At 36.8% G+C, this 25,102-nt stretch overlaps 1 protein-coding gene and 1 long non-coding RNA gene across 18 annotated transcripts in view; one reads left to right on the top strand and one right to left on the bottom strand.

Annotated features, from left to right (window-relative positions):
• Positions 1-7,949, bottom strand: part of LOC118681060 (uncharacterized) — a 449,031-nt gene extending 441,082 nt beyond the window's left edge. For 3 of the 17 annotated variants that reach the window (XR_011398016.1, XM_070113069.1, XM_070113070.1), the window contains exon 1: positions 2,865-3,273. The gene's annotated coding sequence lies outside the window, so the exon portion shown is untranslated. The other 14 variants (XM_070113060.1, XM_070113057.1, XM_070113055.1 and 11 more) reach the window with 10 other exon arrangements.
• Positions 7,950-11,816: 3,867 nt separating this feature from the next.
• Positions 11,817-12,937, top strand: LOC118681061 (uncharacterized). The gene is made up of 2 exons (XR_004976672.2): positions 11,817-12,395; positions 12,492-12,937. It is a non-coding gene; the product is annotated as an uncharacterized lncRNA (long non-coding RNA).
• The last annotated feature ends 12,165 nt before the right edge of the window (positions 12,938-25,102 follow it).

A 25,102-nucleotide genomic window follows, 5' to 3' on the forward strand; every position in this document is an offset into this window, starting at 1 on the left:
AGCAGTTCTGTGGGCTATGACGATCTAACACCTTAATTAAAATTAAAAATTCGCAAAACTACATACCTGCAGAAGCTACTCGCTTAAAACAAGGTGGAAAAAAAAGATCCAAAGACAATTCAATTACAAAATTCATAACTGAGAGTCATTCATCGTTTTCGGCATCTCATATTGCTGGCAATACTGACACTGAAGCTATAATTCCTAAATACAAAAGATTCCTTAAATGAACTTGATTTTGATCAGTCATTTTGTATGGCAGCTATGTGGAATAGTCATGCGATCTAAACAATTTCTCCGGGATCGCACCATTGCTTTAAACAAAAATATTGTGAATAAATCTCGTCAAATGAAAAAGTTTTCTATACAAGCACTTGACTCCGATCGCTCAGTTTGTTTGGCAGCTATATGCTATTGTGATCTGATCTAAATAATTATAAAAAAATAAAGCCAGCAGGTGCATTGCTGCGAAGTGTGTTCTAACGCTCAGAAAAGCTGGGCTTATAAAGAGGTTCGAATAAGGACACGCCGTAATTCTCTCTTCCTTCAGCTGCATTCCTGAAAATTTGGATCACTGCGTCTCAGAGGCCACTCGAGGAGGCTTTTTCTTCGGTGAGCTTTTGCTCGGATGGGTCGAAGTTAGGAGGGTTTTTCTGTAAAAAGTTCTCCGTCAATCTTAGCTTTGGGCTACCGGATAGTGTTTTTCAAGCGGAAGTGGCTGCAATCAAGGTGGCGGTAGAAGTATTGCTACGAAGTGCAGCTTAGTTTAGAGAAGTTATCATTCACTCCGGCAACAGAGTGTCGCTCTAGCTAGCTCAGAGTGCGCGAACCGTGCAATCAAAGCAAGTCAAGGAGTATCTGTCTTCACTAGAAATAGCATCTGGCTACTTCAACATAAGGCACGTTTGGATGCCTGGTCACAGCGAATCGGCGGCAACTGTAAAACCGATGAGCTAGCCAGGGAGGCACCCTTGCCCCGGTCAAATCGGAATGGGATCGAGTTGGATCTCCATTTCCGTCTTACGTTCTAGCTCTGGATCAATGGACCTCGCGTGCACTCAGCAGATCCTGGTCGACGACCAACTCCTAGGGAGAACTTCTCGCCTTGAACAAAGTTAATCTCGCAACTATGGTAGGAGTTATCACTGAACACTGTTCAATGGGAACTCATGCGGTGCGGCTTAGAATACTACCCGATGATAGTTATCAAAGTTGTATGGAGGAGGGTGAGGTTGAAACATCCCGGAACTTTCTTCCCCACTGTCCGGCTTTTTATAGGCTGAGGCTGAAACATTTCGGCAATCCCACTTTCGTCGGACCAGAAGACTTGGCCGAAACGGATATTGGTTGTCTCAACAAGTTTGTTATAGGCACAAAGCGCTTTGTCGACACGTAAGGGATTCTTTGATTCAATTTATAGGAGTTTTTAGGTACCACAACGCACCGGCGTTTAAGCTGTCCAAGTGTGATCCTTCTTAGAATCGACCTCCAAACCTAACCTTTCTTTTCAGCATCTATAAGATTTAAAATAAATTGGATATTCCTTTATGGTTATTACTTTTGCTTTCTAAAATAATACACCTTTCACATTGTTATACAAATGTATCCAAATAAAGGAAACCATCGTATTTGGCACATGAAACTAAGGAAGGTTAACATTGGTGTCGTTCATTTTTAACATCACATAATTTTTTTTTATTATCTAAAATATTTATGTTGTGTTATGAATATTTGTGCATTTATGCAAATTTGATGGAAAAAAATGTATGTTACATTCTAAATTTCGCTATGTATTGCTCGTTTAAAATTTAACACAGCGTATTGTGAACAAGAACAAAAAACGTGTTGCTTAACACAAGCCTACTATTTCGCTTTACCCTCCACTTCCTCTTTAGCAAACTACAAGTTGCCACAACAAACACAGCATTGACTACAAGACCACACCAAGTGAAATAATTGCTTCTTAAACTCTATGAACGCTCCGATTTTTATTTATTGCAAGTAAAAATAAAACACGAAATATTTTATTTGGAATACTTACATATTATATGTATATGGGACTAAACAATTAATTATCTTTCCATAAGTTTGATTAGAAAAATCAATAATAACAAGTGCTTGATTGTTTTTATCACTCAGCACTTCAAACGGCAAATAATAGAAAACCTCTTCGTCCAACTCATTTTGATGGCATGATACAAAACTCTTTAATTCGAGAAAGAGCTTTCAAAACTCACATTTTTGATTACGCTTATCAATGATGCCACTGTCGAAATAAAATAGATTAGGTATTTTAAAAACTTAACTTTTGGGCATTTTGCGTTTTGATATTATTTTTAGGTACCCGGTCCCGGCCAAGACGTACATCATTCATATTCAACCCTAAATACGTGTACTCATATTATTAATAAATAATAGACATCAGTCCTTAGATAAATAATACAACTATAACAAAAAAACAAAACATAACAACTCATAATAAAATAACATGATTTTATGATTAACATTTTAAATATATAAAAAACCCTTAGTTGCACGGAATTCAATATTAATTGTATCGTTCTTTGAAAATTCGTTTCGCACTGACTTTGTCTGTTACTTTCCTTGTAAAATTCCTTGACTTTCATCGCTATCAACATAATCAGGGAACGTGTTTGAGAGAAAAATGAGAGAGTCTCGCATCATGTCATTGTAACTTCAACAAATTTATCACTAAATAATCGTATAGCAGCTGAATTAAACATTTGAACATTTTTGGTCGTGTTATTTCGCTATATTAATTTGCTGTGAATCTGCATGTATTCTATTGCTCAGTTTTATTTTCAAAGTATATAATTAAGTTTTAATTTTGAACATCACCTTACCTTTATTTAAATTTTTCGTACACTGTGTCTAAAATAAACGCTGTTAAAAGGAAGTTAAAAGCAAAAGATCACACAATTTGACCATGCAAATTCCGCAGTCATTATTAATATTCCATTATTCACTGCGAAATATTATTATAATATGAACTCAGTATTACCCACTTATTGGGACATAAGCACAAACCATTAAATCACATTAATGCTCTATAACTTAAAAACAAGTATTAGATAATGGGCTATTACGAGTTTAGTACAATGTGGTATTTTGTATAAAATATAGTTTACTTATTTTTCAACATTGTACGCACAGACATTTACATTAGTAAATATGTATGTATACATATGCATAGATTTATACAAATATTGATGCGAGCAATACTTGCACCATGATACTCCTATATCAACTGAATTTGGTTTTCGCTAGACCACACATATGAACATACATAAGTATGTAGTTGACGAGAATTTTAGTATTTTCTTATATACATATGTACATAAATGATTACCCATGTGCCATATATGTATGTGTGTATATTTCTTATCAAGTTTAATTTAAAAATGGATTATCTTTTGCATAGTGATGTTATTCAATTGCCCAAACGATTAAAATTTAAGTTTTTGTACTTAGGGTGTGTGCCAAACGGTGAATATGAAATTTTACCACTTTTTATGCTGAACCTCAAGGTCAGAATTTTACTCAGGTCATGAGCTAGAAAACATTTGAACAGCATTCAAATGTGAATCAAATATACATTCAATAAGAAACGGATTTTAAAGCATCGCCACTACATTTATTTTTATAAAATAAGTAAATATTTCGTAATTATTAACTTATTTAGGTTAAAATTTTTCTATTAAACACAGATATTCGACTTTTAATAGGAAATGTTCTTGTGTCCTGCTGAAATTTTATTATTTTTGTTGATGCACAGTTGGGATGCAGAGCAGGTTCGCCTCCGCGTGATGCATCCTGGGTAACCGTAAATCAACTGCGGTCTTTCGATTCCTACTGACTGTCTCTTTGCTCGACGCAGACCTTACTTAGGATTGGTTGAACCCTAGACTGGTGGTCGAGGTTATTAGACACCTTAGTATGCAGTTACAAACTGATATGTTGTGCCGACAGATGGTAAACAGAACTTATAGGAACTTCAATAACACAAACTGAGACCTGTTGTTCTTCATATGCGAGGCCATATACCTAAGGCTTGTATTCTGATTAAAGTGGCGTTTATAACCTGTCGGAAAAATCTTTCACTTCATTTTTTTTTTGGTATTTCCAACAAAATTTCACCATGGGAACGAAAAAAAAAATTGTTAAGAAAAAATTAACACTCTAGTATCTATTCTTGATAGAAAACTTTCATGAAGACCAAATATTGAAGAGAGAGTAACGAAGGCATGGGTTGCCTTATATTGCTGTAGAGGAGCTATAGGGAAAAGGTGGGGACTCTCACCAAAGGTGGGGTTTTGGCTCTACGAAACAGTAGCAAAGTCACTAATGTTTTACGGTATATTCTTCTGGTGAAGGATGTTCGAAAAGGCTTCAATCGCTAAGAAGCTTGAACGTTTACAAAAAGCGGTTGTCATCGGCATCTCCGGTGCATTACGGACTACACCAGCAATAACATTTAACGCCATTTTCACATAATTCCCGTGTATATTGCTGGCAGGTGCATTACTACGAAGTGGCTCTAAGTCTCAGAGAAGCTTAGTATATAAAGGGGTCCGGACAAGGAAATGCTGAAACTCTCTGCTTACATATTGACGAGGGATATGTGGATGAGAAGTCGCTTGAGATAAGATATAGCGAGCTTTTTCACGGATGAGTCAAAGCTAGGGGGCAGGTTGGAGGAGAGTTTTGTGTAAAGAGCTCTCCGTCAAGCTTAGTTTTAGGCTAGCGGAACACTGTGATGTTTTTCAGGCAGAAGTGGTTGCTATTAAGGTAGCAATAGACGCACTGCGCACTCGCTAACTGTGCGTTGAAAGCTCGTCAAGGAGTGTATTATGAAATGCTAGAAATAGTATGAAGCTACTTCATTATCAGAACCGATGAGCTAGAAAGAGGAGGCACTCTCTCCCCGCTTACATCAGAATGGGAACGAATTGGGTCTCTATTCTTATTTGACTTGACCAATGGACTGTGAGATGCTTTTGGCTTAGAATATAACGCAGGAAATTCACTGAACTATATGCCATTAGCAAAGTTCATCTGGTCGCAATTGTTGGAATTTTTAATGGACATTGTCCAATAAGCATTCATGCGATTAAGCTTGTCGGACTCTAGTATTCATTGTTGTGAGGTGGAAACATCCATTTCAGTTGGCTAAGAACTGAATATGTTTCAAGTCTGAATAGAAGAGCATAGTTTGCGTTTTTCGAAGTTGGTCTTTTTGACAGCTGTTACTAGATTTATAATAAGGTTGGTTCAATTCATAATGAACAGACTTACACCGTTACAATGCTAGCAAATCGTGAAAATTTATTACCAAAGTAATGGTTCGCGGTGCCACGCGCACTACGTGCAATATTTGGTCGACATAATTACCCAACAGCGTCGGTAATTCGAACAACCATGAATCGGTTTCGCATTATGTGCACTCTAGTGGATAATGTAAATCCTCAGACGCGCTGCTGTGGAGCAGAGTATCGAAGAAGACTCGAAAGAGTCCATCCACCTTCGTGCAACAATTAAAGATGTACCCATCCACTGAAATATTTTGCGGAAGGAACTCGGTTTGCGGGCTTACAAAATCTAACTCGTGCAAAAATTTAAGCTGAACGACTCTCAAAAGCATCGCACGTTCGGAAAATGGGCCCAAAACGCAATCTGATCTCGATTTTGACAAGAAAATATTGTTCAGCAATGAAACTCACTCTTGGTTGAATGGGTATGTTAATGCCGTTACTTCCTCAAATAGTCACCGTTTGGTGTGCTCTTTGTGCAGAGGGAATCATCGGTTCATATTACTTCAAAAATTAAGCCAGACATAATGTTACAGTATATATGGCTATAGAGCCATGATAATGACTTTTTCTTGCTTGAATTGGAGGGTGTTGATATGGATGACCTTTTCTTCCAACAATCCAATGCTACCTGCTCTACAGCCAACGAAACAATTAATTTATTGAAGGAAACTTTTGGTCAGCGCATTATCTCACGCCGTGGGCCTGTGGTGTGGCCTCCAAGATCGTGCGATTTAATACCTCTGGACTATATTTTGTGGGGTAATGTGAAGTCACTTAAAAAAAAGTGGTTGAAATTTGGACCTCGAGCCTGTCGTTGCGATCACTTGTCCGAAATCATTTCAAAACTTAATTGCAAACCCCTATCTTTATAATAAAGGTAAGTTTATGGCCATAACATTATATAATTTAAAATTTGATTTTTATTTAATTATTATTAACACCACATATCAAAAAAACACCCTTTATATATACAATATAAATATTTAAAAATATTATTAATTTCTACAATTTCATTAAAAATAAAAATGAGCTTGTACAGCCAATAACTTAAAATAATAAAAAGGGCCGCGATTCACCACCAAACGGGGGACCCTCCGGTTCTTATAAAAATAAAATAACTCTGCGACTTTCATTTAAAAGGGGATGTTAGTGGACATTAACCTACCTAATCTGACTCCAAATTCAGATCCCGCACCTGCTTTACAACCGAATAATAATTTAGCAAATATGATACGAAATGTAGTCGCTCAAATGCTAAATTCCGACTATAAACCAAACTATAAATCAAACCATCCGAATTTAGTTCGTAGGAAAAGAGTGTCAAAAGGATACTGCAAATCTACGAGCACACTCAAGGTAGCCCCAAGTATTTTTGAATCTTAAACGTTGTAAGGAACAAGATGAGTTGGCAACGCGGATATTTTGTTAGAATCCTCAGCTTAGAATCAACACCCCTCTTAATTAAAAAGTGATTTCAATGTGTTTGACTACACATTAGGCTGACAAAACAGAGTTCCTAGATACTCTAGAATATGAAACGACTGGACTAATTCAGGGTGGACAGTCAATCCAAGATTTCTACCAAAAAATCTACTCTCACTTATAATTAATACTAACCAAAATTAATTGCATAAACCTTAACCAGGAGTTCGTCCGACCACACACTGAATCCTACAGAATAAAAGCCCTTGACATATTCGTAAGGTGACTCAATGGACATCTTCCACGATTTCTGAGTATGAAAGAAACAAGAGACCTTCCAGACGCACTTCATTTATGTCTCTTCCAATCAATCGCTCTCAATACCCCAACAATACCTACAAAGACCAAACCCTTTTCAGAGACCACGGCAATACCCACAAACACATAACCCAATATCTTATAACCCTCCTCAGCAAATAGGGCATCAGAGCCCGTATTAAAGCCAACCGCCAAGACCAACGCCACCAAAAGCACAACCTAAACCGAAGTCAATAGATATCGATCCTAGAATAATAACGAATGCAGTAAACTACGCACATAGGTCGAATTTTCATAATGCTTGGAAAGGACAGGAAAAATCCAACCTAACAAATATACCAACTAAACAAAAAAAATCCATGTAACTTCGAGCGTAGAGCGGATAAAAACCCTTATCCAGAAACGTATGACCATTATAACAATCTCAATGAAAATTACTCTTCTGAAAATCCCGAAAACCAAACAAATGAACACGATTATCAGTACAGCTATGAAAACAACGACTCCTCATTCATTTTTGGGTCGAAAGGCCGAATTCTTCGCTGCCTTATTTTAATTGTAAAGCGGAGTGGTGACATAATAAAAGTTTTAGTGGATTCAGGCTCCAACAAAAACTGTATACAGCCAATCATGAGTAAAAATAAAATCCAAAATGACAAGAACTTTTTCGCAAATTCATTAAGATGAAGAATAGAAATCACTCATCATACATACGCCAACCTGTTTAACTTACCAAATATAAATATAAAGTTTTATCTTCTCCCTTTTACCACATCTTTTCACGCAATACTTGGCAACGATACTCTTAAAAAACTATCCGCAATCATTCATATCAAAGACAATTTCATGACCATAAGCAATTCATATCGAATACAATAAATCAATTATTTTTACAATACGTCAATCACGTCATTATTAGAGATAACCACATGAACAATTTCCAAAAATAAACAATGACATCAATAATAAACAAAAATGTTGATCTATTCTCCGACCCTAATGAAAATCTTATTTATATGTACTACGAAAGTCATCGCCAACATAAGAACCAACTCCGATACAGCAGTTTATACAAAGTATTATCCATACCCCATGTCTCTAGAGGAAGAAATTGAAAAACAAATACAAAAATTACTGGACGATGGAATCATAAGGCCTTCCCGTTTCCCATATAACTCCACCATTTGGATCGTTCAAAAAAACGGGACGCATCCATCGAACAAAATACATGCTAGTAATAGACTACAGGAAACTTAACTTAATCGCATAGCTGATCGTTACCCAATCCCCGATATAAATGAAATTTTGCCACAACTTGACAAAAATAAATTCTTTTCAATAATATATAATATATGAAGAGCGGTTTCCACCAGATTCCATTAAAATAATCTTACATTGAGAAGACCGCTTTTACAGTTAAAAATGTTCAGTTTAAAGAATGCCCCAGCAATATTCCAACGAGCTTTAGATTACATTCTTAGAAAACATATTGGGAAATCCTGTTATGTTTATATCGACGATGTAATCATATCCAGCAAAGATAAAAAAGTCCATGCTCAACACATCCGTGAAATTTTCAAAACTTTACAAGACGCTAATATGAAAGTACAAATGGATGAGTACGAATTCTTTAAAAAAGAAACTGAATTTTTACTGCTTATAGTGTCTTCAGATGGAATAAACACAAACCTTCGGATACTATGGATGATTTATAAGACACTACGCAAAATTAACTAAACCTTTCACTACCCTTCTTAGAGGAGAAGATATAAAAATATCGAAAAATCAATCAAAAAAAAAATCATCAACTTAGACGACGTAGCTATAAAAGCATTCGATAAAATAAAAAGTGCATTAGTTTCAAGAGAACAAACACTAACATATCCCAATTATCATAAACAATTTCACTTGAATACTGATGCTTCGCAACACGCCATCGGAGGAGTACTCGAACAGGACGGAAAACCAATCAATTTTATTTTAAGAATCAAAACAGGGAAAATTACGCAACAAACGTAACTACTTATTTGGCACAGCAAAAAATAATATATTTACCTATCACCAACCCCTAACGTACGCATTAAGTAATAAAAACGACAGCTCAACTTAAAAGATGGAAGGCCATCTAAGAAGAATATGATCATGAAACCAGATACAAACCAAGCAGAACTAACATAGTAGCTGACTATTTTTCTCGACCCTCCGAACTCAACTCATTAAAAATAGCAACGCACTCCGACGAAAGTTCAGGACACAATATGATACCAGCAACAGAGGTCCTTACCAATGTATCCAAAAATTAAATATGGCTACTTACAGGATAAAAGAATTCTTACGACTTCAAATTACCCTTTTCGACATACCACGGCCATACAATTACTAAAACACATTATACTACTGACAACCTATATGATCTGTTAAAACGACATTTAAACCCTTCTGTAATTAATGGCATATTTATCTCTGAAGACATAATGAGCCAAACCCAAAAATTCTATCCCATACACTTTAATACTTTCAAAATTAGATTCACCCAATCAAAAGTTGAGGACTCAAAATCATATGAACAGCAAGAAGAACAAATATTAGTTGAACATAACGGAGCCCATAAAAATGCAATAAAAAATAAAGGACAAATCATCAAAAAATTCTACTTCCCCCAAATGCAGTCTAAATTTATCAAAACTTTTTTTGGTAATGTAGAATATGTTCAGAATACAAGTACGAGAGACATTTAAGCAAACCAGAGATAAAACCTACTCTGATTCCTGAATTTCCAGCACAAATCCGTCATATCGACATATTTATTGCGGAAAAGAAATTAGTACTTACAGCCATAGATAAATATTCCAAATACGTTCAGGCAAGAATAATTACAACAGAAGAAATATTTGGAATACCAGAAACTGTAATTATTGACAACGAAAAATCTCTCAATTCTGACTCCATAATTTTCATGCTAGAAGACCAATTAAGGATTAAAATATACAGGAGAGACACACAAGCAAGTTTAATGGACAGATTAACCGATTTCACTTGACTCTTGTAGAGATTTTAAGATTCTTAAAGACGGATGACATAGGTAGAAATTTTGAAGGATTACTAGATAGAACAGTTTACGAATACAATATTACAATCCACTCCACAATTGGACAAAAACCAATTGAACACTTTTTCGGACGCAAAGTTTACATAAACCCCGAACAATATGAGAAAGCCAGACAAAATAACATACAAAGACTGAAGCTAAAACAACACTTGGAATTTCATAGTAAGAACAGAACAACTTTCAAAGACTACTCACCAGGACAGACAGTTTATATAAAAAATAACAAAAGATTTGGCACCAAATTGACTCCACATTACAAAATAGAAATAGTTAAGACAACATCATCCAGAATTATAACAGAATCGGGCCGAGTGGTTCATAAAAGTCTTATAAAACGATAAGCAAAAAAAAAACAATAACATAATAAAAATACCAAAATAAAAAATAGTATAAAACAAGTAAGGAAGGGCTAAGTTCGGATGTAACCGAACATTTTATACTCTCGCAAAGTCAAATGGTATACTCGTTTGAGATTTCTTTGTGGATTGACTGATATTTTCGGTAGAAGGTCAACTATAGGCACTGGGGCCCACATATTTAGTACTTAGAGGCTTGAACAGTTTTGGTTCGATTTAGACAATTTTTGGCCGCAAGGTGGCATACTTTAATTGCATTATTCACGCAAAGTTGTACGCCGATATGATCATTGTTGCTTGATTTGCACGTCCACTGTCTAATTTTGAACGCGGTTCCTATAAAGTCATCTTATACCATCTCAGAGATAAAATTTAATGTCTCTGGCGTGTTTAGTGCTTGATTTATCGCGCTTTTAGTAGTTTTTAACAGTACCGTTATATGGGGAGTGGGCGGAGTTGCCACCCGATTTCAACTATTTTCACACCGTCAATAGAAGTGCTAAAAGCATTTGCTTCTAGTGAATTTTGTTATTATAGCATAAGCGATTTAGGAGATATGCACATTAAACCTATTAGAGGCGGGACCACGCCCACTTTTAAAAAAAAAGTTTTAACTGCAGATGCCCGTCCCTAATGTGATCCTGTGTACCAAATAACAGTCTTGTATCTTATTGCGGAGCTTAGTTATGGCAAGTTATTTGTTTTTGATTAATGGCGTTTTGTGGGCGTGGCAGTGGTTCGATTACGCCCATCTGCAATACCAACCATCTTACGGTACCAAGAAACATGTCTACCAAGTTTCACAAAGATATCTCAATTTTTACTCAAGTTAGAGCTTGCACGGACGGACGGACGGACGGACAGACAGTCACCCGGATTTCAACTCGTCTCTTCATCCTGATCATTTATATATACATAACCCTATATCTACCTCGATTAGTTTTAGGTGATACAAACAACCGTTAGGTGAACAAAACTATTATACTCTGTAGCAACAGGTTGCGAGAGTATAAAAATAGATAAGAAACAAAAATTATGACAATAACTATAATAGAAAGTATTTTAGTTTGTTTAATTTTAAGTTTGACTGTACATTAGCTACGCCAACAATAACAACTGCCAATGTTCAAATCCTAGTATCCTCTTTTTCAAAAGAAATAACAGAAAATAAGCCATTGCCAGCAATATTACAAACACTGCATATCAGAATAGAAGAAATTTTATCTCTGAAATCAATTAAAAAATATCAGTCAAATGAGACTGAAAAAATGTCATTGTTAAGGAGGCACAATTATATTTACCTAACTATTAATGTAACATCTATATTGATTGTATTGTCTGTAATCATAATTGTTCTAAGTAATCTTAAGTAAAATAAACCTAAAATAAATAAAGAAATAAACTCCAACCAAGACACTATAGAAATCGGGATAAAAGATTTACCAAAATTGTGCACAACTCCATCGAACGAGGACGCTTGAATTTAAGGACGGAGGAGTTAACACATAATAAATTATCACAGTAGAATCATTAAAGCTTTATCAGATTCTGGGAATCTCAATTCATACAAATAAAACAGCTGAATCCGATTCGAATAATCAGCACGTTAAATTAAACCTTTAATATTTCACACGTACAAAACAGCCACACATGTATCCGGTGTAACACTGCTATTTACGCAAAAGCGCTGACCTTACGTATTGCACTCACTGCAAGCAGTGGACAATGATCCGGTGACATTAACCAACAAAAGTCGGTAAAACAACAAAAAAAAGATAAGTGCTGGATCCTTTTTATGAATTTGGAAACCGAAGATATGCCAGCCAAATTCATGGGAGCTAATTACCCGCCAATTTGGTAATTCGCTATTTCATCATTTTTATTTATTTGGGGAGCATTAACATTAGTATTTTCAATTCTAAATTCACCTCCTTTATTCACATATTTGCAAAGGTGCTCTTAATCGAACTGCGGAACTTAAGCTTAGCAGAGGTAAATATGGTACCTCCCAACGTTGTCAATGTCAATGTCTGCGATATCGATATTTTTAGCACAAAGAAATAATGTTAAATTCACTATGAGGATAAAATTATCTTGAGCGTTCCACTGAAAAATTAAAATGATTCGCATAACAGTCGCTGCTACTATCGAGACACAAATAAGACCAACAAAAGAAATTTACGAAAACTGCATAGAGAGTGAGGAAAAGTAAGCCAGCTTTTCATCCCTTCTCCGTACTGTTTGCTGGTTCAGAAGTTACAACGGGAGCACCTGGCGGGGATAACTGATTGATTGATAGAACTTAGCATGACAATTATATTATACTACAATTATTATATTCGATTGTCATCTTGTGGATCTGTAGATGGAACGAAATAATATAAAAATTGCGATTAAAATTCTGGGGTTGATCTTATAAAGGTGAAAATTTAGAATAGTGTATATTTTTCAATGCTGAATAATGTCAAAGTAAAAACAAAAAATTTTGTCCAAACAAAAAAAATCATATTTTGGGGTGGACCATCCTAAACATTTAGGAGTATAAAAATTAGATGTTGGCCAATTCTCTGACCTACCCGATTGGCACGCCATATTTCATTAAAATCGGTCCAGCCGTTTCGGATGCTTTTGGCAACCAATACCATCACACGAGAATTTTATATATTAGATATAAAAACCAATGCAACTAAAGATAAACGGTTTGAGCAACTGTAAATAAATGTTGAATTAACTAAATGTTTTTCTTTTAATATAGAGATATCCCTTTTATTGTAACTTACTGGAATTTTCTATATTGATACCTTGATAGTTAAAAGGAACATTAAAGAAATCTCTGGCAATACTGTTTATTTCCAAAATATGACCAAGGCTGTGTACCAAATGGTAACTTTTTTCTTTATGATAAATAGGAGTGACAAAATTTTCTATGGTGTAATTTTAATTTCTTTCCCCCTCACGTCTTCCTTGAAGTTGTGTGAACAGAGAAGATACAGTTAGGGCTACGTTCCGCGACCTAGTAATCCAAGTATTTTGGAATAAAATCAAAGTGGGCGAAAATTCCAGAGTGTCCAGGCTCGCAGTCATCTAAGTATCCAGATTCTCTGAGTCTGAGGGCAGCTTTCGCGGCCATACATTTTGGTGCAAGACATTCAGTGCCATAGTTGCGGTGGTTCTTAGTTCACCACAAATATTGATGCGAGCAGCCCGTTAAATATTCGTTAACACTTTTGCGAGTCTACTCTTTTCAAAAACCAAAAAATTTCGTAGAACATTAAAGGTTTAACTATGGTTTCATAAAGCCAAAGAACTATCTTTAGTGAGTGTCCCCACCTCTTGCCAATGACTCCCCTACAGCAGTACAGCCGACCGATGTTTTTTTTTGCTCTTTCTTCGATGTTGGGTTTCCACGAAAGATTCCTATCTAGTATGAGTCCTACGTACTTAACTCGTATCAGCAGGCCCAAGACGCATTTCACTCATTAATGGTAGATGTGCACCCGGAATTGTGTACTTGCTAGTGAATGAAGTTCGGTCTTGCTAGGAATTATGGAAAGGCCATTTTTGCACGATACTAAGGTCCCTCTGATTTAACTCGTATACATTTCCTTCAACTACGAGATCTACATCATCGTAGGCAACCACCTGACAAGCTTCTCCAGTAGTTTATTGACAACCATGATCCAGACCGCTTGTGGGGTGAACCTACTCACATTCCGTTGTGCCTGTGCTTTATCCCATTCTGCCAAGCTTGTGCTATTGCAGAGAAGTTCAAAGATGAGATGCTTAAGGTTCTATTTAACTCCAAACCTATTCAAAGCTATAATTACCGCTTCAGGCAAACCTTTATTGAATGCTCACTCAATATCGAGGAAGGTCCCCTCTGCAAAATCCTTGTTTCTTATGATCCTCCTAAGCCAGGAGACAAGAGTGTGTAAGGCAGTGTTCACTGACCTACCTTTGCAATAGAGATGCTGCATCCTTAATAGTCCAATGATTCGGATACTACCCCTTAAGTGCAGATCAATCAATCTTAATAACGTTTTCAACGTTGAGAAAGATTGATTGGTTCAAAATTCTTGGCCAAAATATGCGACCTCTCACCGGCCTTCGAGATGGACGCAACCCTGACCTGCCGCCAAGCCATAGGAATATATCCCAATCTAATGCAGTTCCCATAGATGAGTACCAGCCAGTTGCACGAAACGTGCCAGCTCGCTGCAGCTGCGCTAGTATAATGCCATCCGGCCCAAAGGACTTGGATGATGAGGTGACGTTTATCTAAAAGGTCCAAAAACTATCCGCAGTCGTCTCAGGTACTCCTAGAGGTACTATCCCAGTGGAAGGAATGCTCGGAAAGTGAGCGTCTAAGAGCAACTTAAGGGTATCCTGACTGCTCAGAGTCCAGCTACTATACCCATCCTTCAGATACCCAAAAGGCATAGGGTTCTTTGTGAGGATGCGCCTGAACCCCAAAGATTCATGGAAACCTTTCAACTTTTCGAAAAAGGCTCTCCATGAAGATCTCAGGGCCTTCCTTATTTCGGACTTGTAGATTGCGCGTCCTGCCTTTTACAGCACCCAATCGCAAATTGCCGCACTCTTAGGGCCTTTTTGAAGAGTCGTCTACAAGAAGCCTTGATTTCCGAGAGTTCCAATGTCCAGCAGAAAGGTTTCCCTCTGCCACTTGGTGATGTAATTAAACAAAAGCTCTCTAGGGAAGCTTTAAAAGCTGTGCTGAAGGCTTCGACACACTTATCCACCGCATCAGGAGAGAGCAAGAATTTCTCCCCTTGAGGATCTAAAAAGCTAGCATGCGGTATAGCTCCCAGTTCGTTTTTATGTAGTCCCTATAGGTTTTCCAAGATGGCCGCGCTGCATCAAACTGAACGTGATGTAGATGTGGTCAAAAAATAAATGGTCCATTAGAGCCCACCAATCTAAGATCCGAGGTCCCATCGCGTTTGAAGCAAGGATGAGGCCGACGACCTCCTTATTGATTGCCGTGACAAAAGTGGGAGAGTTACCCTTGTTGCGTATAAAGAGATATTCATTTATAAGTAATTTGAAAAGGGTATCACCTTGCTAAGTTGTATCATATGTCGCGAGTTCACGTCGAAGCCAATGATTACTGGTTCCTCTTTTCCGCGTTTCCTCCACGGCCTTTCCGTTATTGGAGCAATGTAATATTTACAATCATAGAGTTAACTTCTGCATTGTTCAACCCCTTGAGACGTGTTTGGCTAAGGAAAGAGCAAACGTTTATTCAAAGGAGTGGATTTTCGGGTTTACGGTGCTTCACAAAAAACAGAAATGATAAAATTTTATTAAAAGGGTTAACTGAAGGCAGCCAAAATGCAAGACTGCAAGAATTAAATGTAAGCCTAAATCGCAAGAAAACGTTTAACACCAACGAAAGATTTTATTCGGTTATTCCAACATACCTGGAGATCGCTTCCTGTGGAATATGCGGAAGATATAGTTGCAAGTTGCTATTGGAGATTGGTGCAAGTGGTGAATAAACGTCAACTATAACAACACAATGTATTTGCTATAATTTTTCATAAACACTACCTATACTTTAAAAAACGAAAACGTTGTTTTTAACGCTCATATTCAGTTTGTTCAGTTTTGTACAAATCTTTTTTGTTTATTGAAATAAGAGTTAAATTATTTTGAATTTCGTTATATACAATGGGTTTCGCGACGAAGTTTGAGTGCCAAAATTTTTGTACTTAATATACATATGCATATATATATATATATTTTTTTTTTTTTAAATTTCGTTTTCTGCCTTTGCTTTTAAATAAGTGATCCTGCTTTTTGCTTTATTAGCCCAAGTGGTATCGCTGGAAAATTGCAAGTATGTAAAACTTCACGTAGTTACCATTTTTTTTAAGCAAAGAGGCAGGGACTGTACTTAGATTTTGTTCATTTATATATATTATCGACTGTCTTACGATTGTTAAGATTAGTTAGATGTTTTTTGTAATTAACGGTGTACCGAAATACCGTCAAAACTGTAAACTCAACATTCATACATATGCGCATCAAACTTTCTATATTTTAAAATTTAAATGGAACGAACACACATTATTTTCCGCCAAGGGTAATTGGGGTAGTAGTTTATTTCTCTTTTCTGTCTTGGTTTTTGTCGACCTGTTATTTTTTCCAGCGTTTGCCCTGCTGCTTGGTGTCCTCCTCCCTCGTTGTTTGTTGGTGAATTCTCCTTTGCCTGTACATATGTTTATTGTTTTTGAGATTGTTTAGTTATTTTATATTGCATTGCGTTTTTGATTTTTGTGTTTTAAATAGTTTGTTGAACTTATTTTGTGTTATACCGCGCCTGTTTGTTGTGGTTTGCTAATATTTAACCGCTTTTAGAAATATATGTAGCTATGTAATTTTGTGTAGATTTATGGTTTTTCCAGAATCTTTTTGTGAACTAATTTGTATATTCATATACACTGTACGTTTTTATGTATTATAATACAATAATATTCTCCTCAGATTTTATTTTGGTTTTTTTTTTTTTGTAACTAGTCACATCACCTATTTGTACATTTTAATTTTTCGTATTTTGTATCTTTTATAAATGTATGTGTACAAGTATATGTAGATTACAATTTTTAGCTTAGTTTTATCTTTTTTCACATGAGCTAGTTTTTGTTTTTCACCTTATAAAACTTATAAAATTTATTTCTCTTAAATAATATTAAGAAAGAATATTTTTTTTTTGAAAATTAATGTCTCACACTACACACTGCGCGATAAAAAAACTGCGTTGGATGGTTTCCGGATAATCGCATCTTTGCGTAAACGAATATCGAGTAGCGCGGGTCAAACCCCCTGGTTCACGGGTGAAAGCGGATAGAAACCCCGTCCCAGTCGGGTGAATCCTTTTGATAATTTGGGCGGTAAATATACGTGGGTTGGATTTTGTTGTTGTAACGGTTATCTAATCCTCCTTGGGTTGTTAGGTTTAGTTTGGTTGTCATCGTAGTCATCTAAAGGGAGGCCCAAGAAACGAGCTGTTTCGACGGGTTCGGTCCATGGAGAGTAACGTGTTAGATGAATGGGGTTCGTTGGGCATGCAAAGAGGTGGTGAGTGTCATGCGGAGACACATTGCATGTTGGACATATATTTGGTATGTCGTGGTAGATTCTGGATAGGTAGGAGTTTAACCTGCTACAGTATCTAGAACGAAGTTGCGCACGGGTGACTTTAGATTCTCGTGGCAACTCGAGCTCTTTGTCTGCGATGGGTGGTAATTTGACTCCAAGTATGCCATTCACTGAAAGGGATTCGGTGAAGATATTAATAGCTTGACTGCAGTCGTGGTTTCTACGAAAACATCCCAACAGAAACTGCTTGGAGACGAGCTCGTTTTGTTCCTTAACCGGAAGCATACGTTTCTCGCTGTCGACTAGAGACATCAAGAGGCATTCCGTGATGGTCCGGAGTGCAGTGTTCTGACATGTCTGAAGCCTCTTCGGCTGCGTTGCACTACATCCAGGCGACCATATCGGTGCGGCGTAGTTTACGACCGGCCGACCGATTGCCTTGTATGTTGCCAATAACGTTTCTTTGTCTTTTCCATAAGAGTTGCCGACAAGCGACTTGATGATTTTGTTGCGACGCTGTACTTTAGCACCGGAATTTTAACGCCATTGACTATAATGTTTAGATCCAGTCTGCACTACTTCGTCCAGTTCGTGAATATGGTCGCTGTGGATTTAGTGGGGGAAAGTGTTAAGCTACTTACAGTAAAGAAGCGAGAAAGGACGGAGAAAGAGCCGTTTAGTTTTGAGCACACGCCATCGATTTCATTGCACGACGCCAATATCGTGCAGTCATCAGCGTTCGAAGTGATGGAAATTCACTCTGGTTATTGAAGGAGTTTCGAGATATAGAAGTTGAACAGTAGCGGGGAGAGGACACCAACCTACGGGACCCCCGTTTAATTCTTCTCACCTCGAACCAGATGAGTGCCGACCGTTCAGGTAGTTCATAGTCCACCTCTTCAACCCTGGAGAGAGCGGGGATTGTTAGATGTCTTCAAGTAGCATTTAATGATTGAGTGTGTCAAAAGCTTTTGATAAGTCTAACATTGCGAGGATCATCTTCACATAGGGTGAGCGTTTATGACGCTAAGTGCTGTGCACTATTCGAAAACCGTGCTTGTGGTTTGCTAGACTCAGGTGGTGTGTGAATGTCGGGAGTAGCAAGTCAAGTGTCTTCACTACTGGGGAAAAGAGGTTTATCGGACGATAAGACTCTCCTTTGTTGGCGAGTTTTCCAGGATTCAGTTTTGGGGCCACTCTTCCGACTTTCCCCACATCGGGTATTTGTAGAGCGGTCAGCGAAAGGTTGTCGAGATGTTTTAGCATCATCCAAGGGATTTAGCCGTTTTTCCCTTGCTGATGGCACTCTGAACCTCCCCGTCGTTGAAAGTAAATGGCGCGCAGTCTTTTCGCATTTTGCGCAGCCGTCGGGTAACACATCGTTCGTGTCCGAGGAAGCATGGCCATCGAATTGACTTTCAACCTGGCCGTCATGTCTATTCGGATTAGGCAAGGCATTGACAGTAGACCCAAGCTTATTACAACGGTGAAGAGGTTGCAGGAATTCAGATGCTCTACCTATTTTATCCGCTTATGTTGGTATACCATGTGCAGAATCTCCAAATTGAGATCCCTTATTCGCGGATCACAGGGATCGGTATGGAGTTAGGCGTCTCGCTCGTTGGGTAAAATAGCTGCTTCGGCTGGGAAATTGGGGCGGGGTTCCGTGGTTCTTCCAGCCGGTATGAAGGGAGCGGTAGCAGCAGCGACCAACTTGCTTAACTGATGCTCGCCAACGATAACGTCCGTAAGAATGGGTAGTGTAGCGAATGTGCTCTCGGTAAATTCTGTAAAGCCGGCCCAGTTAGTTTTGCTAAAGTTAACAAAGGTGCGGTTGTCCACAAAAATAATGTCCTTAGGTTTCTCGAACGAGGTAATTATGGGCAGGTGGTCTGATTCAAAAGTTGGAATAGGTCGCCAGGCTATGCTATATATATATCAGAAAACCGCTAGCGATGGAAATATCCTGCGAGCTATTACAGGTGCCCATAACTCTGGTGGGGTAATAGCCAATCGTCTATCTGTTCCGCCAGCTCCATTCCCCTACGATCGTTTGACAGGCAGAAGAGCCAAAGATCGTAGTGCGCATTAAAGTCACCAAGCTCCAAACAGGTGATGGAGGGGTTGGTGTGTTGTAAGGTACGGTAAGAGAGGTGAAACCCTTTTGGAATTACTTATAACGGGTTTTTTTTTCGTTGGCCTCATTTTTGCTTCAAACGCGATGGGACCTAAACTGGGAACTATACAGCAGACTAGCTTTTCAGATCTTCCAGGGCAGAAATCCTTGCTCTCTCCTGATGCGATGGATTAGTGCTTCGAAGTCTTTAGCACAGCTTGTAAAGCTTCCCTAGAGAGCTTTTGTTTAATTACATCACCAAGTGGCAGAGGGAAACCTTTCTGCTGGACATTGGAACTCTCGGAAATCAAGGCTTCTTGTAGACGAATCTTCAAAAAGGCCCTAAGAGTGCGGCAATTTGCGATTGGGTGCTGTACAAGGCAGGACGCGCAATCTACAAGTCCGAAATAAGGAAGGCCCTGAGATCTTCATGGAAAGTCTTTTTCAAAAAGTTGAAAGGTTTTCATGAATCTTTAAGGCTCAGGCTCATCCTCACAAAGAACCCTATGCCTTTTGGGTATCAGAAGGATGGGTATAGTAGCTGGACTCTGAGCAGTCAGGATACCCTTAAGTTGCTCTTAGACGCTCACTTTCCGAGCATTCCTTCCACTGGGATAGTACCTCTCGGAGTACCTGAGACGACTGCGGATAATTTTTGGACCTTTTAGATAAACGTCACCTCATCATCCAAGTCCTTTGGGCCGGATGGCATTATACTAGCGCAGCTGCAGCGAGCTGGCACGTTTCGTGCAACTGGCTGGTACTCATCTATGGGAACTGCATTAGATTGGGATATATTCCTATGGCTTGGCGGCAGGTCAGGGTTGCGTCCATCTTGAAAGCCGGTGAGAGGTCAGTCTTTCTCATTGAAAACGTTATTAAGATTGATTGATCTGCACTTAAGGGGTAGTATCCGAATCATTGGACTATTAAGGACGCAGCATCTCTATTGCAAAGGTGGGTCAGTGAACACTGCCTTGCACACTCTTGTCTCCTGGCTTAGGAGGATCATAAGAAACAAGGATTTTGCAGAGGGAGGGATTTTCTCGATATTGAGGGAGCATTCAATAATGCTCGCATGATTTTCTATTTAAGTTGTTTTTGCTACTCGCTTGGGGTCTAGTGAAGCTTATATTGACGTCGGTTTGAACGTTTTTAGTTCTGACTAGTTTTTGTCTACCCTTCCTGCTATTTCGTATTGCGTAGTTAGAAATTCTTTCATTTGCTGCCACGTTGGGCACTTTTTCCGAGATGAGAGCGATTGCTCCCACAAAGGTAATAATTTTTCTGGTAATACTGCATAATGCATCATATCTTTTGTAGATTCATACTAGTCTAAGCAGTTTTCATATTTGGCGTAAACCAATGATTTAAAATTTTGTGATAAAAATTGTCGAGAGTTTTAATTTTGATTTCTAGTACTGATCCAGAGTAGTCTTGAATCGGTGAAGATGAAAATCTAGTGAAGTATCTTATTACTCTGTTACTTTCTGAAATAAATATAGCAAGTGTATTTTGTTTTTTATCAGCATTTATCATTTCATTAATATGTTTATATTATATAAGTGTCAAAAGGAATTAAAATTTTCTCATTGTATACTGATTTAAATATAGCAACAAAGTATATTACTCCTTTCGGTAAATAAGCATTTGTTATTTATATTTTCGTATTTACTAGCAATTTTATTATTGTTATTATTATATAAGTTATATTATAATTTTTTTTTCAACCGCACTTTTAATTAATTTGTATTTTTTATGTCCGAATGTTTTGTATAAAGGTACACCATAATATATGGATTTGTCTGTACGTGTTTATGTTCTTTTGCAATTGAGAGCTCGTTGAAGAGATCAATGCGCTTTGTAGATAAGTAGCACGAATTGTTTGGGCGTATATTTCCCAGTTCATACAAAGACTCTTTTGTAACCCAAACCGATTTTTTGTGGGCGAGGGGACGACGAGGAAAGACGAAGGGACCGTGCCACTCTAGCTCGGGGGTCACACTTTGTGTTCTTGTTCGTGACAGCTCGCTGCTACCCTTTTCAGCCTTCCTTTTCATTTCCAAATTCTATAAATGGGTGGCACACTAAAGATACTCAAAAATATTAAATTTAAATTTTTAATAATATATTGCAGTATTAAATGTAAAAATATACGAGTATACATAAAAGAATTCTAATAAGAATGGTACCTTTACATTTTTATATATACAAAAAATATTAAGATGCTTTCATATTTATTTTTTTAACCGCAAAGGATTTGGTTCGAATATTATTTTATTTAAAATAAGAATTGTAAATAATTCAAGAATGTTTTAGAATAAGTAGAAAAAATACGGAGTAAAAAAATTAGGGATTTTTAATACTTCCCAAAAGATCAGGAAATTACTGTTTTAAATTTGGCCTAGAAAATATTAGTAGCGGGTATTCAATACATTCTAGTGGATTAGGGAATTCCTAACTTAAGTATTTCTTTGAAACTATTAAGCGGGTATTATGTATATTTTTATACCACAATCATGGTAATTCCTTGCAAGCAAAATGTGAGACCACCACATACAACTGAAATATGCAACACACTCTAAGTGTCGCGTGGCGGAAGCGCACAAACATTTGCGAAAATTTTATGAAAAGGAATGATAGAAAAACTCGATTTAAGTTGCTGGACTCTTTTTGCTCGTGTAAACGCACAGAGCGACACCAAAAGAGAATTTACCGATAATGAGGGTCAAAAGAATCCTCATGTAAACGCAGTATATGCATAACTTTTGAAGTTGAGAGCTCGTTGAAGGGATCAATGCGCTTATTTTGTACGCAATCCTACTTGTTTATGTTTGCCAAAGAACAAGTGGTATTGCCGGATAATTGCCAATGTGGACTTTGAAAATGTGTATATATTACATATGTAGAAGTATGTAAGTATATTGAATATATTTTGTTAGTGAATATATTTAATTTAGTAAAATCGAATACTATACCCCTTTATTACCGTTTAATTATTTGTGAATTATACCATCTTTGTATTCGTTGTTTTTGTTTTTTTTGGTATTTATTTTAAATTATTAATGTAATAATACCCAGTGTAGGGTAAAAGAGAGAGGCAAATTCTATGCCGTATATATGTAGGTAGAAATTGCAATTCTATTTTAATTGCAATAGAAGAAGACCGTGAAAACGGAGTTGTTATAGTGCAGGTATTTTCCTTTGCACTTATGTATGTTTTATGCACTTTGTAAATATATTTTATATGTACATATATACGTATATTAAGAATATATCAATATCATAACTGTTAAGGATGTAGATATGTTTTGCGCTTGGCAATTATATGGCATTTATAAATTCATTTGCGTTTACAGGATTATGTACATACAATATATGTTAGAACAAAGTGGATATGCATATATGTATGTATGTTTTTGGTTTGTTTTTATTTTGGCTATTTTCACTCTTGATTATTGTGTTATAATTTTAATTGTGCCTTTGCTTATTTATAGCTTATATTATTTATGCTTATATAGCAATCCTACTCGTTGTTTTTGTTAAACATAAGGGGTATTGCCGAAAATATTTGCAAGTAAATCTTGAATTAGGATTTTGTTTTTTGTGTTTGTGAATTATGTGTGTTTGAAAAGACAAAGGTAATTATAGTCATACAGTAATTATTTACATATATACATTTATACCAATTTGAGAATCGTTTTTTATATTGGTAAAAACGGGTGCAGGTTTTATGTTATATAAAGCCGTATTCAAACATACATACTTAAATATACAGTACATCACAAAAATAAGTATGCAGTGTGTTTATCTGTTTTGTCATGCGAAAAAAGCCTTAAAACTAATATTATTAACCATTTATTTATATTTTCTATTATTTCATATATTTGTATTTCTTTAATAACAAAAAACTCAAACTAAATAATAATTTTTCAAATTACAGAAAAGAATGTTCCAATAGCTTAAAATTACGTCACTAAAGTATGTGTTGGGATTGAGAACCAATGCATTATACGGTCATATGTTATAATACCCTTTTTGCTATTTCTTGTTTTCAATTTATTTGCCTAAAATATTCAATTTTATTTGCTTGCTTGCTCTTGCTTTGTACATTTGTGCTACGCTATGTCTTCGTCCACGCAATTACATCAATATTTGTTTGTGCACATTAGCTAGCCATTAAACATGTACTAAGCTTAATATGTAAGCAGCCTTTTGCAATGCTGCGTTCCAATTTTTTATATTTCTCTTTTTCTTAATAACAATAATTTATTATATACAAAGGAGCAATCGCGTAAAATATGTAATTGGGTTATTCTCCTTTTATGAACTGTTAAAGGTATATAACTTACATACTTATGTATATATGTATTAATACAAAACGAAACTATGTATTTAACGGTATTGAAATATTGCTTTAAATATTATTTAAGGAGAAGAGTTTTGCAAATAAAGTTAATTTAATAGCTGACCACACATAGCATCATTACTCGGCCCTTTGTATTTTATCGCTGTTACAACTTCGCTTAAACTTTTCGCTTTTTTGATATTTGCGCGGTTACAAAAAAGGCCTGTTGCCCAACATTTTTTGGCGCCCAACGTGGGGTACGAGTGAGTTTTTTGTTCTATCGCACATCATTTCGGAGTGTGGTCAGTATCAGACTGCATCGTTGGACATTACCGACATTGGACTTTGTCATCATTAAACTTAGTCACCGTTGGAAATCTTTACCATTGGAGTCACCAGCACTGCTCGCACACAGCACAGCACACCAGTTTGCCGCCGCTAAGTCTCGTCGTTACCACTGCCTGCAGCTCATATAATATTTGTATGATCGTTGCATTCCCATACATAAGTATAACTTGGTTTGATACATTTTTTTGCGGTAAAATTAACTAATCACTTACTGCTTAAATACTCACTAGAAGTAGAAGTATTGTCATTTAAAATACTTTTGAAGCCTCTATAAAGCATATACAAGATCCTGTTCTGCAATGTCTTTGGATGAACCAAGAAAAATATTACGCGCATTAAAAATATCGCCGACGCCAGCTTGCGATCAGGTGGAAAATTTTTTTCAGCTGCGGAATACAAATGCCGTTTGAGCATCCTGGAGTTCTATTTTAAGCAGATTCTCTCAGTTCAAGCTGACATCGAAAGATTTGATGCTGATGATGGAGGACGTGCTGACCTGAAAGAACTTTACATCACAATTAAATTGATTATCCAATCGCAACTGGCAGAAGATAACAACGTTTCACTTTCGGACACAATTTGCGTGGTACAATCAAGTTCAAAACTTCCACCACTTAAGCTTCCTACGTT

Source organism: Bactrocera oleae, chromosome 2 (genome assembly GCF_042242935.1).
Source record: "Bactrocera oleae isolate idBacOlea1 chromosome 2, idBacOlea1, whole genome shotgun sequence".
Classification (NCBI taxonomy): Eukaryota; Metazoa; Arthropoda; class Insecta; order Diptera; family Tephritidae; genus Bactrocera; species Bactrocera oleae.